The sequence below is a fragment of the Macaca thibetana genome, chromosome 18 (genome assembly GCF_024542745.1).
Source record: "Macaca thibetana thibetana isolate TM-01 chromosome 18, ASM2454274v1, whole genome shotgun sequence".
In the NCBI taxonomy this organism is placed as follows: domain Eukaryota; kingdom Metazoa; phylum Chordata; class Mammalia; order Primates; family Cercopithecidae; genus Macaca; species Macaca thibetana.
In genome coordinates, this window is record NC_065595.1 from 4,720,001 (window position 1) to 4,739,118 (window position 19,118).

At 42.5% G+C, this 19,118-nt stretch overlaps 2 protein-coding genes across 3 annotated transcripts in view; one reads left to right on the forward strand and one right to left on the reverse strand.

Moving 5' to 3' along the window:
* Positions 1-19,118, forward strand: part of PTGR3 (prostaglandin reductase 3) — a 143,327-nt gene that overhangs the window by 74,132 nt on the left and 50,077 nt on the right. The gene's annotated exons all lie outside the window — the stretch shown is intronic.
* The window catches only part of TSHZ1 (teashirt zinc finger homeobox 1), an 81,423-nt gene that overhangs the window by 25,792 nt on the left and 36,513 nt on the right, over positions 1-19,118 (reverse strand). The window lies entirely within an intron of this gene.

Consider the following 19,118-nt stretch of genomic DNA (forward strand, 5'->3'; position numbering starts at 1 on the left):
CTCTTAAATTTTTTTTTTTTTGCTTTAAAACTCACAGATGTCGAGATAAAAGAGAAAGAGGTCAAAGTGGGCTGCTTTCCAAAAAATTTCTCCACCACGGTCCAAGATTGGAACAAGTGGGATCATATTCTGCATGTAAAACTGCTCTATTACATTAAAATATTTTAAAACAGAAGCATATTTAACGTACCAATTTAAGCCAAAAAAAATTTTAATAACACTTGTTTTGTGCTGAACTCTTGTGAGAAGTGAGAAGAGACAGAAAGTAGAAATTTATTTTAGCTGTGGATAGTCCATCTTTGCCTAAAGCATAATTGAGCAAAAAATGCCTAGAATTCATAACTAGAAATGTTTGTCTCCTCAATGTCAAAAAAATTCCTTATAAAATAACAGATTTGACACTAAAGTTTAAGAATAAACTTTTAAAAAGACATTTAAGTATGCACGCCCTGATAAGCTTATCCTGACTTGCTTCCATAATCCTGTATCTACACAGTCGCTTCCCTTGCACGCAGGGTCTGGCCTTCAGTTGGCCCAGGTATCATGCTCCTGATTCAGGAGACCCTGCCAAAGAAACCCACCTCAAAGCACAATCACCTTGGGCTCAGAATTAAGTTGCTAACTACCTATGTATCAGAGTGCAATTCCTTTTAAATAGCCCTTTCCCTTTCTTCTCCTTCTCCTACACTAAAAAAAAAAAAAATTCTGTCAGTGTAATAGTTCCTGGGAGAATGCTAAGCATGAGGCTGATGAACACAAAGGCACAGAAACACCACCCGCATGCAGAAGTTATCTGAATGGCAGAGATAATTGCTAAAATAATTATTTTGATAGAAGCCAGCTGAAAGCTTCTGTAGTGTATTTTACTATTCCCGTTAAGGGTAAACTATCCATTTCAGATATATGCTATCCACAAACATATTTACTGGATGACATTTTGTTTTCAATTTCTTTTTGGAAAAATAATCGTATCAAAAAGCAGGGACTTTAAGAGCCAGCTAACTATATTTTTAACACGTACTTCTGATTATTGTGCTATAATCTTATAAATGAGTGGCACCATGCGATCTTATGAAGCAATATCTCCAGTCTATAAAATAGCACTGCATTTATAGCAAGAGAAGAAACATAAAGGATATTCTGGACTATTCTATGGTTAGCATCAGCTTCAGCTCCTCGAAACGGGTGGAGTTGACGGACAATGGAATAGAATGTAGTATAACTACAGTAGCCTTGAGCAAAGACACAATTATAGCTGAAAAGCATCTTAGATGCCTGACTGTTGCTAGCATCAGGGTATAAATCAACAATTGCTTCTTTCCTTTTCCTCTGCAGCTTCCTCCCCTCCAAATTCAAAACACAGAGACTTCCAGTATCAAAAACTTGGTCATTTTGTTTTCCTCAATATCATAAAAATAGCATAACTGGATCTGACATCCATATGTAAATCAGTTCAAGAAAACACTGATTTTCCTTCACACTAAATTATTGTATCTATATGAAATGTTGATACAAACAACACAACTAACAAAAAATACCATCTCTGTGGTTTAATCCCAAGATGAAATAAGAAACACAGACATATTGAACATGGTTACTGTCTCTTGGCAGCATCACTAAAGCAAACCATTTCCTTAACTGATAAGTACATACCTAATTTAATTATGTTAAGAGTTAGGAATGCTAACATTCACTTCCAAGAAAAGGGATTTATAAAATACACAGCAAGGTGTCAGAGAATATATTGCTTATTGATCATTTATTTATACTGATATTTAACACAAAACAAATGGGTATATCTCTCTAAGATACTGAGAAAGAACAAAAGAGACAGATTATTTAAATGACAGTGACATAAACGGAAGTGCAGGTAGATCTAGCACCTCATGGTCCTCAAAAAGGTGTCATAAGTCAAAGCGATAAAAGTTGAATTTGATTTCACCCTAGAAATAATCTTAGCTTGCTGGATTACATTCCAGATGATTTCATGCCCTTAATTTTTTTAAAAAAGATGTGACCACAAGTAACATGTTTAATCAAATATTTAACGAACCTCCATACTGAATAGTATGAAGCTTCCTGATGCACACACATATTCACTGTGGAGGCAGCATGGCTTAATAGAAAAAGCTCTGGACTGTTACCCAGAAAACTAGCCTCTTGTCTGAACCATACAACGACACTGCTGGGAAACTTGTAGAGGGTCCATAATCTACCCTGAGTCTCTGTGTCCTCATCAATGAAAATGGCAGGGTTGGAGCAGATGATCTCTAAAATCCATTGTGACCTGAAAATGTTCTCTGAGCCCCTTGAAGGCCAGAAGCATAATGCCATGTACAGGGCACAGATGGAAGAGCGGGCGGTAATGCTTCTCAAGAAGAAGAACGGAGCTTCCCTGAGTCCAAACAGATTTCAAAAGGTAGAAGAAGAACAGGAAAGATGCTGAGAAGAGGGACTACATAAAGGGAGGCATGGCCACCAGAGACTGTGTGGCACTTGGAAACAGAAGTGCCTTGCTGCCATCCCAGAGTGAAGACTGCATTTGCTTTTGTTGTAACAGGACCACTCTTGAGGTCGGATATATGCTTAATGCAAGTGCATTTTAGAGAGAATAAATACTATTTTCTCAAGTTTAGAAGAACAAACCTGATGGTCCTGGCCAAGAGGCCAACTGACAATTTACATTTATATCGTAAGCCCGTAAGCCACACTCTCCATGTCTGTATAGGCCACAGTCTGGGTAGCGCCTGTAACAATGCTTGGCACACACTTGATGAATATTTGTTGAATAGATAAAAGAAAAAATATAGAAAAGCATATACGATTGTCTTTAATGTGACTCAATGTCACGTAGTACAACATAGTACCTTACTTCATCATTCCTGCCATGGTTTTTGTTTGTTTTGTATTTTTTATAGTATCACTAAAGGGGAAGGCAGCTCCTTAAAGTCTATAGTGACCAGAATCTTCTAGTGACCTCTTGCAGCAAAATAAATGCTTTCTGAGAAATTAGGAGTTTTGCTTCACCAAGCTCTTACTTCAGTGTAAATTTCTTCCTAAAAAGGAAAGCCTCAGAGACCAGTTTTGCATCTCTCAACTGGCTCTGAGAGTCTGTCAGCTTTTTCAGGCCACCATCTCATTGAAACCAGCAGCTTTCCCTCCCCTGCACTCTGAAGACACACCAGGCACAATCCCTATCCCCTGGAGAGAATACAGGTCACTCCTCCAATTCTTCCTTCTCAACACCAAAACCCTCAAGGGTTTGGCTTGAATGATGGCCAAAGACCATGTGAGCTGTAGCTACTTCTTTGCTTGTTCATTACACTGTAAGTTGATTTGTAAGGTTATCCTATATGGAAATTAACATGCACCCCTGACGTCAAAACTCTCATTTGATTTCAAATACCCCAAAGCAAGTCTTTTCACTTCAGCCGAAGGTCCTACAGCATTCGAATAATGACAGCAGCTCTTAGAAGTGCACTGTGACTTTCTCTTATCAGTCATTTAAGAACTGAATACTCTATGTAACTATGAAATGAGAAATTATGTTGTAAACGAGATAGAACCAGAAGCCTGAAGAAAGCCACACAGAACTCACAGGCTGTGCACGTGTCGGTCTGGGCAGCAGCCCCTGCTGGAAGCAGCGGCCACCCTCTTGCTCTGTGGCTGAGCTGAGGGACTGAGGCTTTCTCCCCTCTGGTCATTCATCTAAGGCTGAGCTGATGGTCAGGCCATGTATCAAAGGTGCCAGCATGAGCTGACAAGACTCCTGACATTCTTTAGAGAATGTCTTTCTGTAAAGAGGTGACTGTTGTCCTTCAAAAGAATAACCCTGGGAAGGCCATAAATGTGTTACAATGATGTTGCCATGAGTCAAAGCGTTTTTGGAACATCTCCATGGCAGAATGAGACAGCGAGTCTCTTAAGAGATACAGTTCTCTTACCTATCGTCCCAAATCCTCCACCCTTTCCCATCTCTCCTTCCTCTTCCTACTTGGCTGGGCAGTAGGTCCTACGGTTGTTTGCCAACACTCAGGTCCTGCTCCTCCAAGTACATCGTGGAATTGGGCTTCTCTGTCTCCGTGGGAGGAGATGTGACCAATGAAACATGAGTGGAAGTGACATGTTTCACTTCCAGGAGAAGCCCGTACACTCCACCAGGCTCCTCCCGGCGGAGATCAGCAGCAAGGAAAAAGGGACGCGTGTCCCATGGATTGAGAAATTTGCATCCATTTTCCTTTGACATTAGAGCTCCTGTAAAGAGAGTGGGTATAAAAGTAAGAGAGCACCTGAAATCAAGCCGCCTGTGCGTACCTCGAACTTGGGGAGGTAAGGCTTCCCTGGTATATCACCACCACGGCCGTAAGCTTGGGTCTGATGCCTGGGCATTCAACCAAAGCGTGTTTCACATCAGTGTCGATGAAAAGAGCCACAAAGGCAAAACTGAGGAGCATCCAGGAAACTCCCAGTGAAAAGGCTGGGGCAATGGTCCTCCCCTCCCCTCCCCAACTCTGCCCTCTGCACACCTTGATGAAGATCAGCCAGCAGCTGCCTGGGTCTCTCTAGTGCAGGGCAGACAGCCTGAACTAAATGCATAGTACTGGGCTATGAGAAAATAGAAGGAAAAGATGACTCGTTCACAGACACAGCTTCTGCCGGTGCTCTCTGCATATTCCAACACCATTCACTGAGCTTCTGCTACTTGGCACCAGACTACTTCCGCGGGGAACACAAGATGAAGATTGTCTTTGTCTTCACAGAACTTAAAGGTAGGATGTGAAAAAAGAATACCTTCAACCCATTTTAATACACAACAAAATTCTGTAAGCAATATCCTAGAGTATAGGCCGAATGCTGGGGAAAATGCAAAAGTGGGAGATATTTTTCTTTTGTCCAGGAAAATAAAAATAAATATTTGCTATTGAAATGAATTCACATGTTAGTGACTGAAGGCCAGGGAAACACGAGAAGCCGCAGGCTAGGAGGCTGGCCTGGGGCACAGAAAGAACCCCTCCGGGGCCAGGCCTGCCCTCATTGGTGCATTCGTTCATTTATTCATTTACTAATTCACAAGGTTAGGAAGCAAACACTGAATCATGGGCCGAGAGCTGCCATCAAGCACAGAGCTGACTTGAGACCTGAAAGGCATCAGTACAAAGGGCTGCATGGAGTTGGGACATCACACACACTCAAGAAGTGGAAGTTGCCCTAATCCATCCAGAGGGGTTTCCCTTCCAGAAGCAATTTGGCAATTAAAAGTATGCATACTCTTTGACCCCAGGATATCCTACTTTTATATCCTTGGAAATAAAAACACCCATAGGTAAATACCCAGCAGCACTGTTTAGGGTGAGCCACAGCCTGAACGTTCACCAATAAGGTACAGTAATGTATTCCCTTAGTTGCAGGGGATACACTATACATAGTGTTTTTCCTTCTATACATACATACCCATTATAAAATTAAATTTATAAATTTGCCACAGTAAGAGATTAACAATTATAATAAAATAGAACAATCATAACTATGTACTGTAATAAAAGTTTTGTGAATGGGGTCTCTTTCTCCCTCAAAATATCACACTGTACTCACCCTTCTTCTTCTGTGATCTGTTGATTTGATAACCAAGACAGCTACTAAGTGACTAACAGGGGCAAGTGGCAACTACAGTGTGGATATGCCGGGCAAAGGGGTGATTTGTGTCCTAGGAGGGACCGTGTAGGACTGTACAAGATTTCATCACGCTACTCAGAATGGCACACAATTTAAAACGTATGCATTTATTTCTGGAATTTTCTGTTGAATATTTTCGGACAATGGTTGACTGCCTGTGGGTGAGTAAAATCGTAGAAAGTGAAACTGAGGAGAAGCAGGGCAGCTACTGCAATGGCCACTCACACGGGCTGGCCACACCTTGGAGAGTCTGCAGCATGAAAGAGGCTGAGTGAAATCTCTCTCTGGAGCAATGATGGTGACTTATTTTTAAGTGCAAAAATCAAAACTGTGCTGTAATGAATTCCATTTTTTAGAAAATAAAGAAAACCCCACACGCATTCCTAAGTTTTCATAGACCTGTGTGAGCACACAGAAAGGTGAGGGAGACAGAGCCAGGCGGCTCCTACTGGTTACCTTTAGGGGAGGAGGAAAGTGAAATGGACAAAGGGCAAAAGACGAGTGACCTTCTTTAAACTTTTCTTATGAAATGTCGATGCTTTATAACTTTGCATTACTATTTTTAAGTATCTATTTTTATAATTTTTTAATAGCAAGTTGAGAACATGTGAGTAAATGGCAGCTGGCACTAACATCACCACTGCCATCGTCAGCATCATCACCACCATCGTCATCCATCAGTGGATGGCACAGTCACCTACCCTGATCTTCATTGTGAGCTCAAGTGAGGAGGGCAGTCCTGGATGGCTACTCTAGGATGGAATTTTTCTCACTGAGGGCCATAACTCACTAGTGGATCATGAAATCAATTCTGTAGCATCTTTTTAATAAAATAGAATAGAAAAGTTGACAACCTCACCTTAGTAAAGTCTAGTATGTTTCTGACACACTGACACACACATTTATATACTGTATCGCCATGGAAAATATACTTATTACAGAAAGTCATTCCCTAGAAGAAAACAATTTCCCTTTTTCCCAAATAAAGAAATCTTTATTTTTCTTGAATGGGGCCTGTAAAGCTTAGTTTCTTGCATTGATAAAGTATACAAATACTTGCGACTTTACACAAAAGCTGTCTAACCTTTACAGCAACTCACGCCCATGTGCGCTTACTGAAAACAACAGTTATTACATGTGAGATTTTAAGTGTGAAACAAGTACATACGGGTGCATATGAGATACAAGCTCATATAGTAGACACTAGAGATGTTACTTCAGTACAAAATAAACGTCACTTGGGGGTGGGGCACTTGCAGAGAGCACGCTGACCATGTATACCACGTGCACTCCATCGACACGTCTCCACAAAACCTGCATGGTGGCCGTGGAGGAGCACAGAGGAAGGGTCCCTGTACTGGCCACACACTGCAGTGAAGCTGCAGACACCGCGTCACACTCAGGTGAGACAGTCTCCCAGACAGAGGAGCAGCAGCCAGCAGATGGGTCCTAGGAGCAGGTCCAGGCTGCCTCCAGGAGCTCCACAGGCTGGGAATTCCTCTCTTCCTGCCCTGCTAGGAGTCCCGATGCCCCCTCTGATAACGAGGCTGTGACGTCCACAGCCCCGTGTGCAGCCCCGGTTCTAAGCACGTGGCCCTCCTATCATTTAAATCACGCAACAGCTCTATCACTTTACAAAGAAACTGAGGCAGGTGAGGCACCCAAGCTCACAGAGCTAGGGGATGGCAGAGCTTCTGTTACCACGGGAACATGTGCAACATGACTAAGGTGACAACTGGCGTTTGAATCCAGGAGGAGGAGGAAGAGAGCATGCAAACATTCTGGTCTGCTGCCTCCTCATCAGGAATGCCACATCAGAGAGATCCCAGAGGCAAAAGCAAAGCCGTTCATTAATTCATCTGCAGACACCAGCCATTTTTTTTTCGTCTACTAACACCAAGTTTCCTAAGATAACTTAAGACTAAATTTTTAAAAAAATGAAAAATTTCCTAAATTAGTAACTTACAAAATATCCTCAGATAATCAATAATCCTTAAAAACATTTTCTCATAGAAAGCTGTATTAGTTCAAGCACTTGCTCTTATTAATAGGTTAAACCGTCACTTTCTCTGCCTTGCCCTAGCCAAGATTCTGAAACACGGGCAGAATTATGTGTGGGTTTTTTGTTTTTTGTTTTGACACATGATGAGAAGAGGCATGGCTTACAACAGCAATAAAAAGGGACCAGCCCTTAAAAAAAGTTTAGCATCTTCTATGTACATTAAGGTTTTTGGTAAATGTTTCAAATGAATTACTGCAAAACAGGGGAAATCACATGCTACTTGGAGCCTTGAGTAGTCTGTCAATGAAGGAGGTTAGTTCATTAATGATCCCCCAATTGAAGGTCAATTTGATAAAGATCTTTAACTGTCTTCTTTAAAACTGCAACAAACAGAAGGATGGGCCCCTTTCATCGGCGAAGCAGATATAGGAGGATGTTTCACATACATCTTTGAAGCAATAAATGCACATCGCCACTCTTTTTTGATAAACAGGCAAATACAATCAAGTTATCTGAATATTTTTTAAAGAGTCACATTTCCCCATAAGTCTATCATAAGTAAAATACTTCATCTGACATATCAAAACTTAAAGATTAAAAAAAAAATCTTAATTCCAAGCATCAAAAGCCTCCAGCCACCTAGCTAGCCGTGGTTGTGTTTGGGTGTAGAACGGGTAAAATGCACATCATTGAGATGTTTTTGTATCTACATAACACATGTTGCTTCAGGAATCATCCCAAAACTTCATATTGCATATACTCATGAAAATTACTGAAATCACTAAAAATTTCAAACAGAAACAACAATTTAAAAAAGAAATGAGATTTCTTCCCCCACATTTCTGTCATCTAATTCATGAATCACTACAATGATGTTTATATGAAGATATTTATAGAAAATTCTAGTGAATTGCCCTTCAGTTGCCAGTTCTGGCTTTCACTGTGATCGCTAACACGTAGATATCAAGAAATCTCTTCCCTCTCCATTTTGTGGCATTTTTAATAGGAGAAGGTGGAACTATCCAGTAAAGGCAATGATATCATATCTTATTTAGGCCAGGGGAAGTAGACTCAGTTTAGGCTTCAGAATAACCACACACACCCCTCTAGCATGGGTCATGTGGTTCAGAAACCTCTGTGACCCAGTTGATCTGCTATGACCAGACCTGGAACACTTTGATCTGTCTGATTTCTGGGCTTCAATTACTCAAAATTAACAATGAACAGCTCCCCTGCTACCAAAAACTGCTTTGCAATTATTTCAGAAATGGAACCTAATTTATAAAGCAATGATACAAAGCCTGTCAATGATAAGCAATGCTACTGTTGAAAACTAATTCCTCTTAAAAAAGTCATACTCCTTATGATTGCATAGTTACACTGATAATAGATCTTTTTTGAAAAATTGTTATTTAAAGCACAGAAATATCTGTTTCCACTGAAATAGTTTTAGTTGCCTATTTAAAGTCATTTGAGTGTCTTTATGCATTAAAGTGTTATCATTCTTGCCTTGGCCAATATCCCTATGAAAATAGCTCCCAAATTAAATTCCTAATAAATTAAGTTAATAATTCACCTTCATTAAGTAATTTAATTTCTTTAGTGAGCAATAAATAGTTCTGATGACATTCTTCTAGGACATAAGTACAAATGTTATTTTTCTTCATTAGCTCAGTCTCTTCCTGAGTACCAGAAGTAAAATACACATGCAGAAGCGTGGTCTATTTGTTATTTTTTGTTTTTGTAGCTGCAGCATCACTGCAACAATTCCATTGTGTTTAACAGAAATCAAACAATTTGGGCAGCTGTGTTCAACGAAAACTAATTTCCCAGAAATCTTCAAACCCCGACTTCAATTTTTTCATTTATGTTCAATCTACATACGTATATTTTAACAATCAAGAAAAGCACACAGGTACTAAAAAATACAAGTGGCATTTTCCTAGAAGTATTATTAGATTTTGTATCACACATAAAATCAAAAAGAGCTACAGTTTTTAAAGCGCCAACTGGCTTGTATTATATCCCCAGCTATGTTAGTGGGAAAATTATTGGTTAGGAGATATAAGTTATTACCTGTAAGTATAAATAGCATGTTACCTGTATTTAGCGTATTTGTTTCCTGTTGAGCTAAATGTACCCTGGTGGTCACATTCACACATTTAAGTAACATTTCCTACAGCTCTACCAGGCATAGGAGAGCAGCACACCACCTCCATGGAGGTGTGAAAATGAAAAACTAGAGGTGAACAGGCAGACGTGAATTCAACCAGACCCACATATGCTGAAACAACACAGTGAGCGTCATCCTCTTCCAAATGCGATATTAGAGAAAGCATCCCAGATGGTAGAGGAGGAAGAAAGGAAACATACATGTCAGAGGAACAGAACCAAATTTTTTCCAGCAAATGCAACTCAAAGGATACATAATTAAAATGGATACAGAAGGTGTGTTTCATCATCGAGAGACTATATGCAAAAACTGTTTCCGTAAAATACTTAAAGAATTTATACTATCAATTATTGAAAGTAAATCATGCAGTAAAATCACAACTATTCAGAACCCCGCTGAGGAGTCATTTTTGGAGGCTGGGTTTTCTGGATAATTGGGGGTTTACCCTTTTAAACAGAATTTTATTAAAATGTTTACGCACTGGAAAAATCTACATAAAATCTACATGCTTTTGCCACACTATTTAAAGCACACTGAATAAAATTAAAGTTCTCTAACAACTAGAAAAAAAACCTGTGAGCCATCAGTGATAACGACGAAGGGCAAAGAACTATTCTATTTCTAAGAAAAGGCCCGCAGTGCTGTGCTTTTCGTATTATTTATTATTTTGCTACAGTTTTTTCCCCTCTCTTCTTGCTTACTATTAGGTCATCTGCTATCATTTCTCCCTGTTATCTGTGTGTCTTTTCCCACTCCCAATTTACTACTTTTAATTTGCTGTAGCCTAGAAGATACTCATGAATATTAGAACTATGTGTAACAGGACAATAAAATTTAAATAATGATTGAGAACCTGGAGAGAGTGTCTATGAGTAAATAATGAATTCAGTACATGGACTTTTCATGCTCAGGGTCTTTTTATCCCTTCTGATTCTTAGTTCCGATCTAGAAAAATAAAGATGGTAATTAATTGGTTTCTGCATAGATGAGGTTTTTCTGTGTTTCAAAAAGATATTTTCTGTTAATGTCTCAAATCCTTATTTATGTATTATCCTATTAAAGTATCCTGTAGTCCCATAAAACAGTAGTATTCCCTTTTAACAGAGAAGAAATGTGTGGCTCTAAGAGACACATTTATTAAAACTGAGCAAAAACATGACTGTCAATTCCTTGCTTTAACTTCTAAATCACAGCGTACTCGAATAGCAAGCCAAGATTTAATTTTCATTTTTAAAACCAAACAGAAGCATGAAAGAAGGGAAAATATTTTACATTAGCTTAAAGACAACCATGAAAAACTACCCCAACACAGGATTACTGTAGTCAATGCCACACCAGGCCCCGGCCAGGAGCTAAAGCATCTCGAGATTACGCAACAGGAATTAGGCCTGTGCAGTGGCAAATACAAACCCATATGATTGTATATGTTTTAAAGTTTCTCTCACCACTACCAGATAACACGGACCTGAAAAACTGGTAGGTGTTTTATAAAGTAGCACATCTGAACGATATCTGCAAAAGGCCTTCCCTAAAACTGAAGACTGTGAGAAAACTAGGAAGATTTCATGATTAACACGCCTTTTAAAAAATCAGGTCCTTTCCCTCACGCCTAAGCCATCTATCTAGTGGGCATTTTTCACTTGCACATATAGTTGCTTTCACTATTTCATTGTGTTTAAGCCCCTTTTCCTGCCAATTCACTCTGAAACGATTTCACTTTTTAAACAGTCAGCCTTCACAGCCTTGAAGATGGTTTCCTTTTCCAGGGTAAATAATCCCAGTATCTCACTGATTCTACACCAGCCAAGTAAAATTTCTGCTTCCCAAAAACCTCCGCTGAAGAGCGGCAGTCCCTGTGCTGCTGCAGCCTGGGCTGATTTTAACCATTGATTATTTATTTGCAGAAGATGCTTTAAGGCATCACTGTCAACTGATATTTGATTTTTTTTTTTAAATCCAAACACTCCCCATTGATTCAACAATGTTGAAGAGCTACAGTATTTTCTCAAAATAGAAAAGCCACAAGAGAAGGTCATGATAAAAAAGCACTAAAATCTAGTACTGAAATCTAGCTACCACATACAAAGGTAAACAATAGCATCTGCTAATACAAACAGCTAATTAGAAAGATTCCCAAAATCAACAGCATCCCAATACACAAATAACCAGTTACAATCTAATAGAAAAGTCCATTAACAAAGGCGAAAATCACAAAAACAGATAAATAAATAACCTAGGCGATTATCCTTGAAAAAACTCACAAAACTTTATAACAGCAAATAAGATTTGAATAAACTTGAAAATATACCAAAGTTGTTTTTAGAATAGAAAATTTACCACTATAAAGATGCTGAGTATTCCAGAATTAATTTATTTAATTAAATACCATTTCAGTCAAATTACCCAAGGTGTGACAAAAATGATTCTAAAGTTTCTTTAGGAGAACAGAAAAAAGTAGTCATTGAAAAAAGAAAAGTAACGGGCACAGGGGGTGGGTAGAAAGCTATATTATTTAAATTGTCTTTTATAATATAGTACTCAAAACAAGGGCAGGAACAGAGACAGATTGATCATTGAAATCAAAGTGGAATTTGAAAGACAATCGCAAATATATACATATACACATGTATCTACATTCTTAGTGTACAATGAAGGTAGCATTTAGAATTCTAATTAGGAAAAATAGATTTTTAAATAAATGGCATTTAGAAAAATATTAAAGTGAGATGCCCTCCTCACACCATATACCAAAATTAATTTTAGATGCATCAAATGCTTAAACAGAAAACAATCAACTCATGAAAATAAAACTGAATATTTCTATAATCTTGAGAATTGGAAGGCACCTTTAGACATCACTTTAAAAGCAGAAACTATGCGAGAAAGGACCAATTAAACAACATGAAAACAACTCAATATAGCAAAAAATGCCATAACCCACAGAAATGCATGTCACTAGTGGGACTGAAAATGTGCACGACCTTCCAGAAGGCCAGTTGGCAGTACACGCACCAAAATAATTTAAAACATCCAAAACCTTTGACCTGGTAATTCTACTTGCGGGAATTTATCAAGGAAATGATGAGAGTATGGCCAAGATATACATACAAAGATATTAATTACACAGCTGTTTACAACTATGAAAGTGGGAGAAAACCACACCTCCAACAATGGTTGATTTCTCCAATAATTTGTGCATAACAACAAAATGGGATACTATATGTGCACTAAAAATCACAAAGATAGACAAATAGATATAGAGACAGAGATATAGATAGATAGATAGATAGATAGATAGATAGATAGATAGATAGATAAATAGACAGACAGACAGATAGATAAAATACATTAATAGATCTGCCTTGGAAGCGATCCAGAAGAATATACACCCAAATATCAATTTTGGTAATTTCTGGATGATGGGATTTCAAATGAGTTTCATTAATTTTTAAATTTTTTTCTTTGTTCAAGTTTTTCTAAAATAAGCCTGTATCACTTGCATAATCTTAAAAGACAACAGAAGGTGGGGACTGCAAGTATAGAGATGCTAAAGCGATGAGTTAACACCTTTATTCCAGCTTTTCCAAACGAATAAGATGAGGGAACAAAGCAACAGAAAAATTAGCAAATAACATGACTGAAAATAATTCAAAATGGAAAAAATACCTTTGTCTCATAAAATTTATGGAAAAATTGCCCCCCCACCCCGAACACATGTAATCCAAGAAATGCAAGCTGAAACAACACTACTTCACAGTTACTAAACTGGCAAAGATTGTCAAATTAAAAAATACCCATGCTGGCAACGGCCCAGGAATATGATCATTTTCATCACTAGAAATGGAAAGATAGATGGATATATTTTGAAGACAGGTTTGCAGTAGATGCCAAAGCTTGACCAAGCAACGTCAAAAAAAAAAAAAAAAAAAAAAAAAAAAAACCCTAAAGAAATAATAATGAAAGTGTATAAAGAATTGTGTAAAAAGCTGTTCACCATTTAGTGAGTGAAAAAGCAAGCCAATAAATACTACCATCATCCCATCTTTGTTTGAAAAATATATGTAGGGAAAAAATAAAACCTGAAAGAATTCGGATAAGAATGTTCACAGTGAGCTACACTGGGGTAGGAGGGTCTTAAATAACGCTTTTTCGGTTTGCTTATTTTTCTGTATTTTTCCAATTTTTCCATATAATATTAACACTTTTGCAAAGAGGAAAAAATATTAGATAATTTAGAAGCTCCTTGTCCATAATTTTATTACAAACTAAAAAGATAATTTCTAGTTCAAAATTATTTTTCTTCAGTAATTGACTTTACCAGTAAAAAGAAATAGAAGAACACTGATAAAAGCAAATAAATTTTTTAAAAGATCCTACAAAAATAGCAGTGTCGTCTAAACAACCCCTGTGCATGGGGTTAACTACTACACTCATTGCAAAGAGGCATGTCCCCTGCAAACACGCCCGGGGCTGGTGCATCTTGAGGGGACAGGCACTGGAATAGGTGTCGGGGGTCCTCAGACCACCCTTTGTCGGCTGCAGAACTGTGGCCAGGCCTCCGCCTTCTCACAGGCACTGAAGGAATCCATCCTGGACGCTCATCTGTGCCAGGACGCCAAGCCACTGTTGACCCAGTCCCGCTCTGGGTGACCTGTGGCCTTCATCCCAGACCCATCCAGGAGGTACGGGCCCGGCCCGCGAGCTCTCCTAGTACCTCATGCTCTCCGAGAGGAGATGCACTCAGCCCTGCCTTCCCCAGGGCCAAGGCCCTTCCCGGGCTCAGTTTCCAGGAAGCGGGGACCTCATGCAGGTGCTGCCTTGGGCACTGGCTGAGCCGACCCTGCACCACCTGGCTGGCCCAGCATGCTCCAGGCTCCCTGGACCCAGGGCCGGCCCGCGCTGCCCAGTCCGCGCCCACGCGGGAGGGCAGAAGGGCTTGCACCCACCCCGGCCCCTCACTGCAGGGAGGACAGGCCGCCTGCGAGGTACAGAGCTGGACAGAAGGGAGACCCCAGGCGGGGAGCCAAGGCTTCTAGAAAACACTGGAGACTGTGGGGAGAAGCTCCTGCAGGGGCTGGGCAAGTGGGGCGAGGGTGTGGGCATGGAGGCTGGGAGAGCACCCTTGCGGCTGGGGACAGGGAACAGCCTGGCAGGGCCAGCCAGGAGGTCACCCCTCTCACCTACAGCAGGGGTGAGACGGGGAGGTCACCCCCCCACCTACTGGAGGGGTGAGATAGGGAGGCGGAAGTCATGTGCCCCCCACCTACTTCAGGGGTTAGACAGGAGAGGTCATGTGTCCCCCACCAACTGCAGGGGTGAGGCGAGAAGGAGGAAGTCACCTTCCCCCCACCTACTGCAGGAGTGAGGCAGGAAGTCATGCGCCCCCCACCAACTGGAGGGGTGAGGCAAGGAGGAGGAAGTCAACCCTCCCACCTACTGCAGGGTGAGATGGGGAGGTCATGCACCCCCCACCAACTGCAGGAGTGAGGCAAGGAGGAGGAAGTCACCCCCCACCTACTGCAGGGGTGAGGTGAGGAGGAGGAAGTCATAACCCCACCTACTGCAGGGGTGAGGTGAGGAGGAGGAAGTCATCCCCCCACCTACTGCAGGGATGAGGTGAGGAGGAAGAAGTCATCCCTCCACCTACTGCAGGGGTGAGGTGAGGAGGAGGAAGTCATCCCCCCACCTACTGCAGGGGTGAGGTGAGGAGGAAGAAGTCATCCCTCCACCTACTGCAGGGGTGAGGTGAGGAGGAGGAAGTCACCCCCCACCTACTGCAGGGGTGAGGTGAGGAGGAGGAAGTCATCCCCCCACCTACTGCAGGGGTGAGGTGAGGAGGAAGAAGTCATCCCTCCACCTACTGCAGGGGTGAGGTGAGGAGGAGGAAGTCACCCCCCACCTACTGTAGGGGTGAGGTGAGGAGGAGGAAGTCACCCCCCACCTACTGCAGGGATGAGGTGAGGAGGAAGAAGTCATCCCTCCACCTACTGCAGGGGTGAGGTGAGGAGGAGGAAGTCACCCCCCACCTACTGCAGGGGTGAGGTGAGGAGGAGGAAGTCACCCCCCACCTACTACAGGGGTGAGGTGAGGAGGAGGAAGTCACCCCCCCCTACTGCAGGGGTGAGATGGCGAGGTCATGCACCCCCCACCAACTGCAGGAGTGAGGCAAAGAGGAAGAAGTCATCCCTCCACCTACTGCAGGGGTGAGGTGAGGAGGAGGAAGTCATCCCCCCACCTACTGCAGGGATGAGGTGAGGAGGAGGAAGTCATAACCCCACCTATTGCAGGGGTGAGGTGAGGAGGAGGAAGTCATCCCCCCACCTACTGCAGGGGTGAGGTGAGGAGGAGGAAGTCATAACCCCACCTATTGCAGGGATGAGGTGAGGAGGAGGAAGTCATCCCCCCACCTACTGCAGGGGTGAGGTGAGGAGGAGGAAGTCACCCCCCACCTACTACAGGGGTGAGGTGAGGAGGAAGAAGTCATCCCTCCACCTACTGCAGGGGTGAAGTGAGGAGGAGGAAGTCATCCCCCCACCTACTGCAGGGATGAGGTGAGGAGGAAGAAGTCATCCCTCCACCTACTGCAGGGGTGAGGTGAGGAGGAGGAAGTCATAACCCCACCTATTGCAGGGGTGAGGTGAGGAGGAGGAAGTCATCCCCCCACCTACTGCAGGGGTGAGGTGAGGAGGAGGAAGTCATAACCCCACCTATTGCAGGGGTGAGGTGAGGAGGAGGAAGTCACCCCCCACCTACTGCAGGGGTGAGGTGAGGAGGAGGAAGTCATAACCCCACCTATTGCAGGGGTGAGGTGAGGAGGAGGAAGTCATCCCCCCACCTACTGCAGGGGTGAGGTGAGGAGGAGGAAGTCATAACCCCACCTATTGCAGGGGTGAGGTGAGGAGGAGGAAGTCACCCCCCACCTACTGCAGGGGTGAGGTGAGGAGGAGGAAGTCATCCCCCCACCTACTGCAGGGATGAGGTGAGGAGGAAGAAGTCATCCCTCCACCTACTGCAGGGGTGAGGTGAGGAGGAGGAAGTCATCCCCCCACCTACTGCAGGGATGAGGTGAGGAGGAGGAAGTCATCCCCCCACCCCTAGCTACTGCAGGAGTGAGGTAGGGAGGAGGTCATGCATCCCCCACCTACTACAAGGGTGAGATGGTGAGGAAGTCACCCGGCCCTACCTACTTCAGGGGTGAGATGAGAAGGAAGTTACCTACCCTTCCCCCCACTCCACCCCCATCCACTGCAGGAGTTAGAGGAGGAGGAAGTCACCTGTTCCCCCACCCACCCACCCCCTGCACGCGGCGCCACCTACTGCAGGGGTGAGGCAGGGAGAAGGCCAGCTGCCCCCACCTGCCACTGGGGTGAGAGCGATGCGGAGCCACAGGGCGTGACCCTCTCCCCGGGACCCCGCGGGGGCTGGCAAGGCGCCCAGGGCTCTCAACCCGTGTGGCTCCAGGGTCTCCGCGGGAGGAGTTGCAGGGAGACCACTGGGAAGGATGCGTGTCTGAGCAGCCTGCCCGGCTAGCAGGTGGGACCTGGGTGGCCGCAGGAGCAAGGGACAGAGAGCAGCCAGGGCCTGGAGCTCGGAGCCCCGGGTGGGCAGGAGGGCGGTGCAGGACCCAGCTTTCCCCCCAGGAGCCCAGGGACCATGGTGGCCCGGATCTGGGGCTCCCATCCAGGCCTCTCCACTCCAGAGTGCCCGGCTCGGGACCCACGTTAGGAAGCAGGCACCTGGGCCTCCTCCCACGTGGAGGGGGCTTGCCTGGCACTGCTGCTGGTGGGTGACCCTATGACTTCACAGTACACCGGCTTCTGAATCCTTGCCTCTGCGGCTATTTCTAACCGTTCCTCCACACAAGACTTAGCAGAGCGTGCAGACACCACAGAGGGTAATTAAACCATCACACTGGCAAAGCTGGACGCATAGGCAAACACATGATGTATTGTTAACAGTAAGTATAATTAGGCAAGTAAACGTATATCTATATGTCATAGTTAACTGAAACGTTAGCTTCCAATAAACGTATAAAATGGATTCCAAATGAGGGAAAAAATTTCTTTTAGAAATTTGTGGTTTTCTATTTTCTTTCACTTCAACCCTCCATTAATGTTGGCTAATTAACTGTCAACTGGATTTACAAAAATGTGTTTACATTTTCAGCCCCATATTTGTGAGTTCAGCATTACTCAATCTATTTTATGATAAATAACCCTTGGATTATGTATAATGATAAAAGAGTATCTAAACAATCACAAGGTAATGCCTGAAATACACACAAAGGTGAGCGTGAAGAAAACATGTGGGCCACAATCTGACTTTCCAGACGAACCTGAGGGTGAATACAATTCTATCACCTTCCACAGGCAACTTCATCACATGGTATTTCTGAAGGGAAAAAGTCTTCAGTAAGAACAGAACTATTAAGTCGCACCAAAATAAGAGCCTTACACTTGAAGTAGAATACAATTATTGAGGCCACTGATAGTATCACAGAGCTACACTGCTATCACCGTCCACAAACATGAGGAAAGTCTTGTCTGTCTGATGGATACAGAGTTTCCAGTATGAGAAACATTTTTGTAAGCTCACATATATTTTTCATACATAGCCTCAAATAATAGTTCTAGATGGCTTCTATTGTTCCAAAACTCCTCGAAAAATTATTTGGCTAGTGCGCTCATCTTTCTATTTGAGAAAACAGTGCTTTCTTACTGTGGTTTCTGAATGCACCGGAAGCCTAGAATTTACTTTCACTTTGCCTGCACTGTGGTTCTGAATAAATAAAATCTTTTGCTATCATCCTTTTCCACTAAAATGAACAGGAAGAAAAAAAAAAAGTCTGAACATTTCAAATAAATACAGCAACAAGTACATTTAATGATAAGGTCACTGATATTTTTCACACTTCAAAAGAAGGACAAAGCTGTGCTTCTCTGCTGTAGGTGTGTGTGCGCTCACATATGTGTGTGTGACTGCTCCTCCGTCTCTGCCTTCTAATTCTACCAAATACGGAGAACACTGGAAAAACTACAAAAATGGCTTCACCTCTGTCTATATCAGAAAATCACTTTACTGAAACAGCATTAAAAATGTAGGCACCAGTTCTCATAAGCAGAATGAGGGAAACAACGTTTTCCAAAATGAAATTTCAGGGAATCATTCTTTTCAAAGTAAGATAACTTAAGGGGCAAGGCAATTCACGCAACTGAATCTAGCATCTGTTTTAAGTCATAAAGGCCATTACATTTTGTGGGTTGTGCAATT